Source organism: Sparus aurata, chromosome 3 (genome assembly GCF_900880675.1).
Source record: "Sparus aurata chromosome 3, fSpaAur1.1, whole genome shotgun sequence".
Taxonomy (NCBI): Eukaryota; Metazoa; Chordata; class Actinopteri; order Spariformes; family Sparidae; genus Sparus; species Sparus aurata.
Genome location: NC_044189.1, coordinates 18,634,291 through 18,646,476, shown reverse-complemented (window position 1 = coordinate 18,646,476; position 12,186 = coordinate 18,634,291). Strand labels below are relative to the sequence as shown.

Genomic DNA, 12,186 nt, shown 5'->3' with positions numbered 1-12,186 from the left:
GATGCATTATTCAGGTCTGCAATAGCCTATTTTTGTATCACTGCAACTTTGTTTCGTAGACCACCAAAAAAAAAAACCTTTAAATGTCATGTATTAGGCCTATTTTATACTGTCAAATCAAACTATTGGTGGCTGGAGCACAATAAAGATACGATCTCAACACAGTATCTATCTATAAATACAAGGAATCTGTGTGTGTGTGTGTGTGTGTGTGTGTGTCTCAAATATCTCTGGATCAGGATCAGACTGACCTGAGAGTTTCAACATGGCTGCTGCGTGGTTCAATGGTGTGCCATTTCGCATTTGTTTGGACTGCAATGATACCGTTAATAAATTATTTCATAAATGCTTTACAAATTCCACGAGCATTGTCCACTGGAGCGACTACAGTCACGTGCGCACCGGAGCCAATCACTGCACACCGTGGCCACGCACGCACCAGAGCCAATCACTGCAGAGCCCACCGCGACCCCCCACCTTAAGAAACAAGCAGATTTATACCTGCAGCGGCGCAAGCTGGACCGGGATTTTGCCGGCGGTTCGGCCCCGTTCTGTTCTGTGCATCTAAACTGACTGTTGTGGATTAATGAGATTAAACGAGTCCGGACCGAGTCTGTTCGGGTCTGAGGAGATCCGGAGACGCGCGGACAACAAAGTGGAATCGGAATCTGTGGATGTTCGTGTGTAGCTAGCCGCTAGCCACACGGCCCAACTCCCGAGGCGACGGACCAGAAGCATCGGCACGTCCAAAACCGGACCTAGGGTAAATAATGTCCGCCACGCTTTTTCGCGAACATCGCCGTCACGTTTGCTTTGTGTCTGGTGCGGGAAGAAACGGTAAAAACAGGCTTTTGTCACGAAAGTGTCCAAGCAGCAAGTTTGGTTGTTGAGGAAAAGGAAGTTGTGGGAGGGACCTAGGCGGATGATTGACATGCGACGGTTGGTGTGTGTGAGAGTTGAGAGATTTGTGACATTTAGCGTGTTTGGAGTGTGTAGTTAGTGTGTTATGTAGTGTTTGGTGTAGTGACACCAAGTAAATAGCTTTTAAAATGAAATATAATGGCAAAATCAAAATTATAGCTGCTGCACAGCGATGGGTCTGGTCCGGGCTATTTTTTGGCAAAATTAGGCAATTCTGAGTAACAAACAGGAGAATATGAAGACAAGACAGTTAACAATGTTCACTTTGGACGACTTGAGGCTTGAACTTACAACTTCTGGAACCAAAGACTGTCATCTATCGCTCTGAGCTAATTGGCAAAATGGCATTATAACATTGGCTTGACAAATTGATAAAGCCATTCACTGTTGTGCAGGCAGATTTGAAACCACTGTAAAACATTCAGTTATCAAGACAAAAATCTGAAAATACACATATTGCAGCATGGAGATGTTGGCAATTTGTTTTTTAAAATGATTAATTTGCTCCATAAGTGAATAACTAATGTTTAAAAACGCTGCTTGCATTGACTGCAATTATTCACATGAGAGCAGAATTCAAAATGTTCTCAAAAATTCAGTTTTTTTAGGTAAAATTCTGATATTTGTCAAATATCTACCATGACTCTAAAAAATGTTCAATTTTTTCATGAACATTGAAGATTTATTTATCTATTTAGTTGCAGGTAGGCTATATGTTTACAGTAGTGTTCACAGTCAAACATTTTCATGCCCTGTAGGCAAAAATTGTGGGAGGTCTTCATACGTTTTACAGTTTTAAAAAAAAAAAAAAACAGTGATGGACTTCATTTTTAATAGGTTTAAATGTACAAAAGTTTCTTTAGTACTGGGGCTACAGTTTGATGAAAGTGTGAAGTTCTAGCAGGTTGATTTGTTATGAATTTTCAAAGTTTTAACTTTAGACGCTTGCTGTAGCGCAACCATCAGGACTATTGGCTTGGGTTTACAGCTGAAGTAATCTGGCATGAGACTGGACCTTTATGCAAAATTCGGCTAGCTTTCACCCATGGTCCAGTCCAAGCCATTTGTTTTTATTTAATTTAGAGGCTTGCTGTGATGCCACCATCAGGACAATTGTCTTGTGTTTCATATTGAGGACATCTGACATTTTGATCTGTCATCAGACTCATCACCATCACCCTTGCTGGGTCTCGAACACACAACCCTTGACACCAAGAACCAGCTCCTAACTCGCTGAGCTAATTGGCTGGAATTGAGACCAGCTGTGTAGCTGCATTTGTCGACTCAGGGAGTCACTGTCCAGGCAGCTGTTGTCAAGGAAGATTTCAAAAATGGTAAAAATGTCAGAAATTCTGTTACCTAAACAAAAATCTGATAATACAAAAATTGCATCTTGACCGCATGGAAATGTTGGCGATTTGTTTTTAACTCCAAGTGTTTTGCTTCATAAGAGAAAATCTGATGTTTAAAAATGCCAGTCTTACATTGACTCCAGTTGTTCCCATGAGAGCAGAATTCAAAATGTTCTCAAAAATTCAGCTCGAGATAAAATTCTGATATGCCAAACTTCATCAACCATGACTCCAAAATATTCTCAATTTCTTTCAGGAAGATTGAAAATGTATTTAGCAAGAATTTGATAGTATATGTTTACAGTACTGTTTACGGTCAAACATTTTGATGCACTGTAGGCTTAATTTTTGATAGATAAAAAATCCGCTTATTGTGCCCCCCAAGGAGGAATATTGACATGTCCTTGGAATTAAGTCAATCTGGCATGGGGCCGGACATTTCTGTAAAGTTTGTTGAGTTTTCGCCCTTGGGAAGTATGACTTCCTCGAAAGAAAGAAAGGAAGAAAGACAATAGTGTCCTGGCAGCTTAGCTGCCCGGACCCTAAATAGTCAAAAACAGCCAATTATACCCTGGAATATCGGATTTCACAACAAACCTAAATATCCCTGACATCCCACCTTCAAACACAGCCTCATTTGGCCATCCATGAAAAAGCTCCTTAACCTCCCACTTTTTTATAGTAATACACTTTTCTTATGGGCACTGCACTAGTAATATCAACATAAAAACCCTTGTATATTTTCATCTCCTGATGACTTTTACTTTTGTTTCTGACACTCATCACCATAGACATATATACATAGACGCCTCATTGAGCGGGTTGGCCGGCTGCTGCAATACGTCGACTTTGCCACTGTGGCAAGTGGAGGGTAGTAAAAGGTGTCACCGACAACGCCACTTGGGGAGTTTCGCCCCAGGAGATAGCCGTTTAGAAGAAATTATTAAGTACCTTTGTTACAGGTCGCACAGTCCGAAATTACCACGGGCAAGAGACGTATTTAGAAAAATATAAACACAATTTTATTTAACAGTTAATAAAACAGACATCGTCATCATTGGCTGACTCACGTGCTGCTAGGCTGCGGCCAAAATGAAGGGGTGAACAGGGCTGGGGTTACCTCGGTGCCCAAAATCAAATCAAGGGAGGGATAATTAACAAAAGCACCCGTAACACTGCACACACATTCGTGAAGAAAAAGGCCCACCACCAGGGATTGGGTCACCGTCAGGGGCCCACAGCACCTGTCCACAAAGAAAAAGAGAATATAAATAGGCCTCACAGTCCTAGCACAGCCACTTTAACACACACAACAAAGCAATATACATTAATTGAATAATAAGGAAATAAACAAAACCCAAATAAAGTAAATGCTTATTAAACCAAGTTAACTAAATTACAAAAGGAGTGTCATTCACAACACAAGATAAATATTCTTAATTATTTATATTAATTAATGAAATTCCCAGGGGCAGCAATCTAAGCCCCAATGCCAGCTCCGCGACGAGCCTGTGAGGTCAAATGACCGCTCCGACGCAGCTCCAAAGGGTTAGGGTTAGGTGAGCCACAAAACAGTTTCAGTGAGCCAAAACAGCAGTGGGTCCAGGAGGTGATGGCTTCGGTGTTTTTGGACCTCACCGGCATAGCATCGTGGAGAGTCAGAATAAATATTCTAGGGCAACACACAAAACAGAAATCCGCTGGAGGCGGAACAACAGAATGGAAAGCGAGGAGCGGACAACGCCGACTTACCACGTGGAGAACACAACGACACCCAGATGGGCTTCCAGTGGGACAACCCAGCCCCACGGCACCAGTAGTCTGCCACACTGCAGCGGAGACAACTGTGTCACATTTACACAATCGACACGTGAGTGGGGAGAAGAGGCAGCGGTGCGCTTTACTGCGCCTTACCTGTGCGCTGCAGAGATAACGTGCGTCTGTGGCGGAGATGCCAAGGACGCTCCAACGCCAGCAGAGCCACACCACCTGAGCTTCACCACGCTGACATCCACTCCGCCACGCCAGGCCACAGCCACCACCGAGGACGAGCAGAACGGCAAAAGGAGAGGGCGCACCAGGTGAAACCACCTGCTATATAGAGGTGCGACCGCCCATCAATCAGTGCACCAGAGAGACACAACGCCCCGCTGTGAGGAGGAGTGAGGGTGCTCAGGCTACACCACCATATTGGAGGCGGCAGCTCAGCCCTGTGAACTATGACAAGTCAATGGATTGAACTTTATAAAGCCACCTTCTACAAAGTGCTATTAGTTAATGTAACTAATTTACACATTCACACGCATACTAATATATTCGGGAAACAGATAGGATCCAACATTTATTTTTATAATGATTTTCAGTGTTTACAGCTGCCAATGTATATAACACTGTTACTGTGATGATACATGACAGTTAAATATTTAATCTGTGTATAATAACCAGATCTTGACATGTAAATGTGACGTCTGTGGGAATAAAAAGCACCAACGTCGTTTTTATAAATACAGTGTTTTTTTGATAATCTAAGAACTAATAATAACAATCATGGAGACAAACAATTAACAAAGTCGTCAAATCAAGATAAGAAACTGCAACTGGCAGTGAGCCTGTTGTCTTTTCTTTTAGCAGTGAAGAGATATACTCTATGACAGAACATTATAAAATATCATATTGCATAACATAACATTTCATGGTAAAAAAAAAAACAACTAAAGTTGCAGTAGGCTACTTTTATAAATATGCAGCATATATAGTTTTTATCATTATTATTATTATTATTATTATCATTATCATTATTGTTGTTGTTATTATTATTATTATTATTTGTTTTATTTATTTATGTATCATCACAGTAACAGCGTTACATACATTGGCAGCTGTAAACACTATGCCTTAATGTATAAAGTTGCTCATCACAACAGACATGGCAACAAGATGTGACCTGTAAACCCTGGATGATGTGCACACTATCTCATTGGACAGCAGCGTTGTCCATCACACACTCTGCATTGTGATTGGTTGGTTGATTTTGAAGACTCGCTGTACAGAAAGATAGCTGGGAGCGAAAACAAAACACACATATGGACCTCGAAAAAGAAGGTAAGCTACATTATTAATGTAATTTGAGTGAGAGCAAGTGTTCATGCTGGTTTTGATTCCCTCGGCAAAAACGTGTCTGCATATCATAATGTTAGCGCGTTCGCTAACGTTAGCATCAAACCATCTTATGACTATGAACTTGTTAGCATTAGCAATATTAGCTATAGTTGTCCGATTATAGGGGGGAATTAAACCCGCTGGAAATTCAGCGACCTCAGCCGAAATATGTAACATAGATTAGTTTAGATGGTGTGCAGAGGGCTCTTTTTTAAAGCTAATGTTATAGCTACACATTAGCCACTTAAAATGAGCAGAGGACACCAGCTAACTCTGCCTACAGCTAACGCGGTTTGAAGCTGTAGTTAAAACTCTGTTTTTGTTTTAAACTAACGTTACGCGACCTAAGGTGACTTTGGTACCAAGCAGGCCATCCTAGGGTATGGGCAAGGGTATTTTTTTTTTTACTATCACTGTGTCACCGTTTTATTGTTTATTATTTCTGTCTTTTCTTTCTTTGAGTGAAACTGTGCTAGCTTGCTGAGTCCGTCATGACAATCCGTCTACCCTTCGTTCTTTGGTTTTTCCGTTTCAAAACCAAATTAAAATAACAGAAAAACAACTTTGTTTTTCTGTTATTTTGTTTTAAAACCAGAACGGAAAAACAGAATAACACAAAATCACACGATTTTCAATCCGTGTACCCTTCGTTCTATGGTTTTTCCGTTTCAGAACCAAATTAAAATAACAGAAAAACAAGTTTGTTTTTCTGTTATTTTGTTTTAAAACCAGAACGGAAAAACGGAAAAACAGAATAACACAAAATCACACATTTTGTAGCTGTTATTCTGTTTTAAAACAAAAACAGAATAACGTGAAAATTTTGTTTTTTGATTTTTACTGTTTTGTTATTGTGATATTTGGAAAATTCGGATTTAGGAGCGGCAGCGCAGTAATTGTAATTCATGTAATTCACACTGAAAGCTGCGCTGCCGCTCCTAAAGAGACGTGACGGTAGACGTCATGATGATGAGATCGGGGTGTTTCCCCTGCGGTTATTTATCAAAATATACACCAGCAGGCGGTCGAGTGGTTAGAGCGCATGTCATAAACGCAGCCGACCCCGGTTCGATTCTGGCCGGAGGTCCTTTGCTGCATGTCACATCCCCCTCTCTCTCTCCCGTATTTCCTATCTGTCTACTGCTTAATAAATGTGTCTATGCCAGAAAAAATCTTTAAATAAAAAATATACACCTGCGCCCGGCGTTTAAAGGGGACCCTGCGGTTAATTGAAACCCGGCTTTTATTTGGTAATAAATGGTACATTTATACGCTGGAGCGGCGGCGGTGGCCATGCGCATCCGCGATTCATTTACAGCCTGGAGGCGGAGTGCTGTGTGTCTCCTCTCTGCTCTGACTGGACTGCTGCACGAGACTACTTAGAGACTGACCGCCTGTGAGTGCTTTTGGATGGGGGAGGGACTCACGGCAGCACCCGCTGCTCATTGAGCACAGTAACTGCAGAGTGATACGTGCTTCCAAGTCAGAGTCTCCAAACACCAAAAAAGTCTCCAATAACACCAGTAAAAGTCGGTATTTGTCGGTAGGGGAAACACCCCGACGTCATCATCATGACGTCTACCGTCACGTCTCTTTAGGAGCGGCAGCGCAGCTTTCTGTGTGAATTACATGAATTACAATTACTGCGCTGCCGCTCCTAAAGCCGAATTTTCCAAATATCACAATAACAAAACAGTAAAAATCAAAAAACTTAATTTTCACGTTATTCTGTTTTTGTTTTAAAACAGAATAACAGCTACAAAATGTGTGATTTTGTGTTATTCTGTTTTTCCGTTTTTCCGTTCTGGTTTTAAAACAAAATAACAGAAAAACAAAGTCGTTTTTCTGTTATTTTAATTTGGTTCTGAAACGGAAAAACCAAAGAACGAAGGGTACACGGATTCATTTTGTAGCTGTTACTCTGTTTTAAAACAAAAACAGAATAACGTGAAAATTAAGTTTTTTGATTTTTACTGTTTTGTTATTGTGATATTTGGAAAATTCGGATTTAGGAGCGACAGCGCAGTAATTGTAATTCATGTAATCCACAGAAAGCTGCGCTGCCGCTCCTAAAGAGACGTGACGGTAGACGTCATGATGATGACACAGGCGGTCAGTCTCTCAGTAGTCTCGTGCAGCAGTCCAGTCAGAGCAGAGAGGAGACACACAACACTCCGCCTCCAGACTGTAAATGAATCGCGGATGCGCATGGCCGCCGCCGCTCCGGCGTACAGAGCGGGGTGTAAATGTACCATTTATTACCAAATAATAGCCGGGTTTCAATTAACCGCAGGGTCCCCTTTAAACGCCGGGTGCAGGTGTATATTTTGATAAATAACAGCAGGGGAAACACCCCGACGTCATCATCACTACCGTCACGTCTCTTTAGGAGCGGCAGCGCAGCTTTCTGTGTGAATTACATGAATTACAATTACTGCGCTGCCGCTCCTAAAGCCGAATTTTCCAAATATCACAATGACAAAACAGTAAAAATCAAAAAACTTAATTTTCACGTTATTCTGTTTTTGCTTTAAAACAGAATAACAGCTACAAAATGTGTGATTTTGTGTTATTCTGTTTTTCCGTATTTCCGTTCTGGTTTTAAAACAAAATAACAGAAAAACAAAGTAGTTTTTTAAATGATTTATTACTATTATTATTAATTCTTATTTTAATTTGGTTCTGAAACGGGAAAACCAAAGAACGAAGGGTACACGGATTCATGACAACCGTTGAGCCTCGAGCAGTACTGTTTGAGTTGTAAAATGTAAATCATGTAATATGGCGACTGTTACAGTTGTTTATTGTATTCATTTTTAATGTGTAGGGCAAGGAGCTGTACAGCAGATCACCACCAGTAATTTTATTGTGTTTTTTTAATTATTCAACTGATGTGCTGCGCTGCTAAATAATCTGCTGTGCTGTGAACCCAAGGAAAAGTCGTTGAGTGATCTCTTCAGTCTGCTGAGGTTGAGCTGAATAGATGAGGTGACACAGTCCAATCGCTCTTTTCACCATTTTTAAATGAGGCATTTGATTATCTTTGCATACTGTGTACCTTAAATAGTTTGTGTGTTGCAAAAAATAGGTATGAACAGAAAGCTGTGACTATTGTTGATCTAAAGAACATCATATTATTGATCTGAGCTCTCAGTACTAGTCGTTTATACTAAGAAATAATTTCAGTAAGCCCATTAACAACCTTGAAATAAAGACCTGTAGGGCATTTAGAGATTGTATTCTTGGTGAAGTGACTGTAGTCTCAGTAGTAAGGTTTCTGTGCACTACATGATATTAATGTAGGATTTGCTGCAAGAACTTAATAAATATAATGTAAAGTTGAAGAACAACATTTTTTGTACTTTGATTTATTTCACAGAAAGAAATGTTCAGCAGGAACAAAAAAAAAGAGATGGCCAAAAGACTGCGCTATCCACTGAAGATGATATCAGCTAGACCCTGGCTCACCCAAGGATGACCAAAATGGTAATGCACAGCTTTACATTTTTAAAACCAATGTTTCCCCTAGTTTTACTGTTTTGGGGTGGTGGTGGGTCGGTAGAGTGTTGTGTTTCATTTTGTGGTTTAGAAAATAACATCTCCTCTACCTTTTGAATGATAATTCCTGTCTAGCAACAGGGTTGCAGTCGTTTGACCTATCTTGGCTGCCAGTGCTCTGACTTAGGCTACGTTCACACTGCAGTTACAAGTGACCTGAATCCGATTTTTTCACTCATATGTGACCCATATCTGATTTGCTTTTGACAGTGTGAACAGCACAAGTCGCATTGAATCTGACATTTTCTAATCAGATTCAGGCCACATTTAAATGTGGTACTGAATCGGATACGTATCGGATATTTTTGAAAGCGACCACAATCTGAACAGCCAGGTCGCATTTAATGCGACTTTGACGTCATTCTGACCCGCGCTGCACTGTTTTGTAAAAGAATGACAAATAAAGTTGATTGAAAAAAAAAAGTGTGCCACAGGCGGGAGCGAGCGGGAGCCACGAACATAATCAAAACAAACATGGAGGACAGCAGTGAAGCAGGCGGCCAGTGGAGGGACAGTGAGGTTTTATGGCATTAAGCCATACAGTCCCACGTTACCGGTTGCCGTTGCCATGTTCGCTTCCGTAAACACCGCTGTGGCGTGATGTCATCAATGATCAACTGCGCATGCGGGTCACTTCAGGAGCTTGAGCTGTTCACACAGCAATCCGTAGACAGGCCGCATTTAAAGAGGTAATGTGAACAGCCAAACAAAAAATAGGATTTGAGCAATAAATCGGAATTGTGTATTAAGACCTGCAGTGTGAACGTAGCCTTAGAGCCATCAGCAGCTAGCTTTCTAGCTTGCCACCGTGGAGAGATTCAGGTTGGGTGGGTTTAAAAACATAGATATTTAGGCCCAACCTTCATGGATTTCATCATCCCTTCACCACCTACTTCTTTCCTCATGTAATTCACCTGAGCAACATGTACCTCTACTCAATACAAACACAAATGCAACTAATTGTGGTACATTAAACAGAAATTCAAAATAATATGATGACAACTTGGCCAACAGACTTGGTCTAATCTGGGTCTAAGTAAGTAAATTGCTTATTTTGTTGTATGTTTATTTTTCATGTGTGTATTCACCCCACAGGACTATATCATGTTTTGTTTTAAAATGCTGTATCATTAATTATTCACCCATACACACAACTATTCAGATCTGGGTCAGCAGGTGGCAGATCTGCCATGCTCCTATCAATCTGTGTTTCATTCATTCTTTTATATTCTTCATATTCAGTAATGAGTCCAAAATTTGAAAATTACAAAAAGAAATGTTATTTTGTTATTCATTTCTGAATCCAGCACACTTACATAAAAAGAAAACAACGTACCTTAAAGAATGTATGAATATTTACCTTATAAAATACCACATGAAGGTTAAATAAGTGCAATGCAAAGAGTGGTCATGGACTGTCCTCCCCATAATGCAGTAATTAGTTTATATTTGATAGTTTGCTTTTATGGTATGTTAAGGGAATTTATTTGTAATCTGGGATTTCTGTCATTCTTGCAGGTACATCATGCACTATGGCACATGGGATGGATGGGCATCGGTTGAGAAGGCATTTGGTGAGGTGATCATGGTCAAAGAAGTCCTCATACACAAATACTGCTGAAAGATTAAAGTAATGAAATGCTCTGCATTGTTGTGCAGCTGTGTGGAACACTGTTAGACACTTCTTTTAAGAAGTTTCACTGAGAAGAGACACATTAATAAACTGTCTTTACACTACCAGCTGAAATAGTCAGTTGTTACAGGTTGGTTAAGGCAATCTGCATTTTTTTCTGAAGACATCACTGTTGTCAGAAATGTTAAATGTTATCATGATTCTGTGCAAACTGTGCTTTATAAAGTGCTGCTGTGTTGTATACTAAAGATGGTGATTTGAATAAAGGTCTTTTTTCATTTCATTGCTCATTTTTGTTTCCAAAGGAGGTCTCAAATAAAGCTTCGTCATGTCTCAAGCAAGGCTCCTGTTGCTAGCTGTCATGTCTCACCTATTGCACCTACTGAATTTTAGGAGAAATAAACGATAAATCTCAGTTTTTTCTCCCTCATGCTGGAAAGGAGCAAGCTTTGAGCAGTAAAATTTTCCTCTGGGTGGGTTTGTTACTGTTGTTTAAATAGCTCCAGTATTGCTCATTATTGTCTCCAAAGAAAGGCTCAAATAAAGCTCCGTCATGTCTCAAGCAAGGCTCCTGTTGCTAGCTGTCAAGTCTCACCTACTGCTCCTAAGGAATTTTAGGAGAAACAAATGATAAATCTCAGTTTTCTCTCCCCAGTGCTGGTAAAATTATGGCTCCAGTATTGCTCATTTCTGTCTCCAAAGGAGGGCTCAAATAAAGCTCCGTCATGTCTCAAGTAAGGCTCCAGTTGCTAGCTGTCACATCTCACCTATTGCTCCTAAGGAATTTTAGGAGAAACAAATGAGAAATCTCAGTTTTGTCTCCCCAGTGCTGGTAAAATTATGGCTCCAGTATTGCTCATTTCTGTCTCCAAAGGAGGGCTCAAATAAAGCTCCATCATGTCTCAAGTAAGGCTCCTGTTGCTAGCTGTCACGTCTCAACTATTGCTCCTAAGGAATTTTAGGAGAAACGAATGAGAAATCTCAGTTTTGTCTCCCCAGTGCTGGTAAAATTATGGCTCCAGTATTGCTATTTTTTGTCTCCAAAGAAAGGCTCAAATAAAGCTCCGTCATGTCTCAAGTAAGGCTCCTTTTGCTAGCTGTCAAGTCTCACCTATTGCTCCTAAAGAATTTTAGGAGAAACAAATGAGAAATCTCAGTTTTGTCTCAAGGTTTGAGCAGTAAAAGTCTAAAGTCTCACCTATTGCTCCTAAGGAATTTTAGGAGAAACAAATGAGAAATCTCAGTTTTGTCTCCCCAGTGCTAGAAAGGAGCAAGGTTTGAGCAGTAAAAGTCACAAGTTTCAACAATTGCTCCTAAGGACTTTTAGGAGAAACGAATGAGAAATGTTTGAGACCAAAAAAGACTACAACAAGACTGAAATGAGAACTCTCATTGTGCTCCTTTACGGCTCCATAGCCATAAAGGAGCAAGCTTTGAGCAGTAAAATTTTCCTCTGGGACCCTCCCATCTTCTATTAACGTCACACACACACTAAACAATCAACTCAACACACTTTTTTTTCTCTCATTGTTAGCCTCGTTCAAAGTTCTGCAGAGAGCCATG

At 40.4% G+C, this 12,186-nt stretch overlaps 1 long non-coding RNA gene across 1 annotated transcript; it reads left to right on the top strand.

Annotated features, from left to right (window-relative positions):
- The first annotated feature begins 5,331 nt into the window (after positions 1–5,331).
- Positions 5,332–10,960, top strand: LOC115579181 (uncharacterized). Its single transcript, XR_003983621.1, has 4 exons — positions 5,332–5,375; positions 8,367–8,420; positions 8,812–8,918; positions 10,509–10,960. It is a non-coding gene; the product is annotated as an uncharacterized LOC115579181 (long non-coding RNA).
- The last annotated feature ends 1,226 nt before the right edge of the window (positions 10,961–12,186 follow it).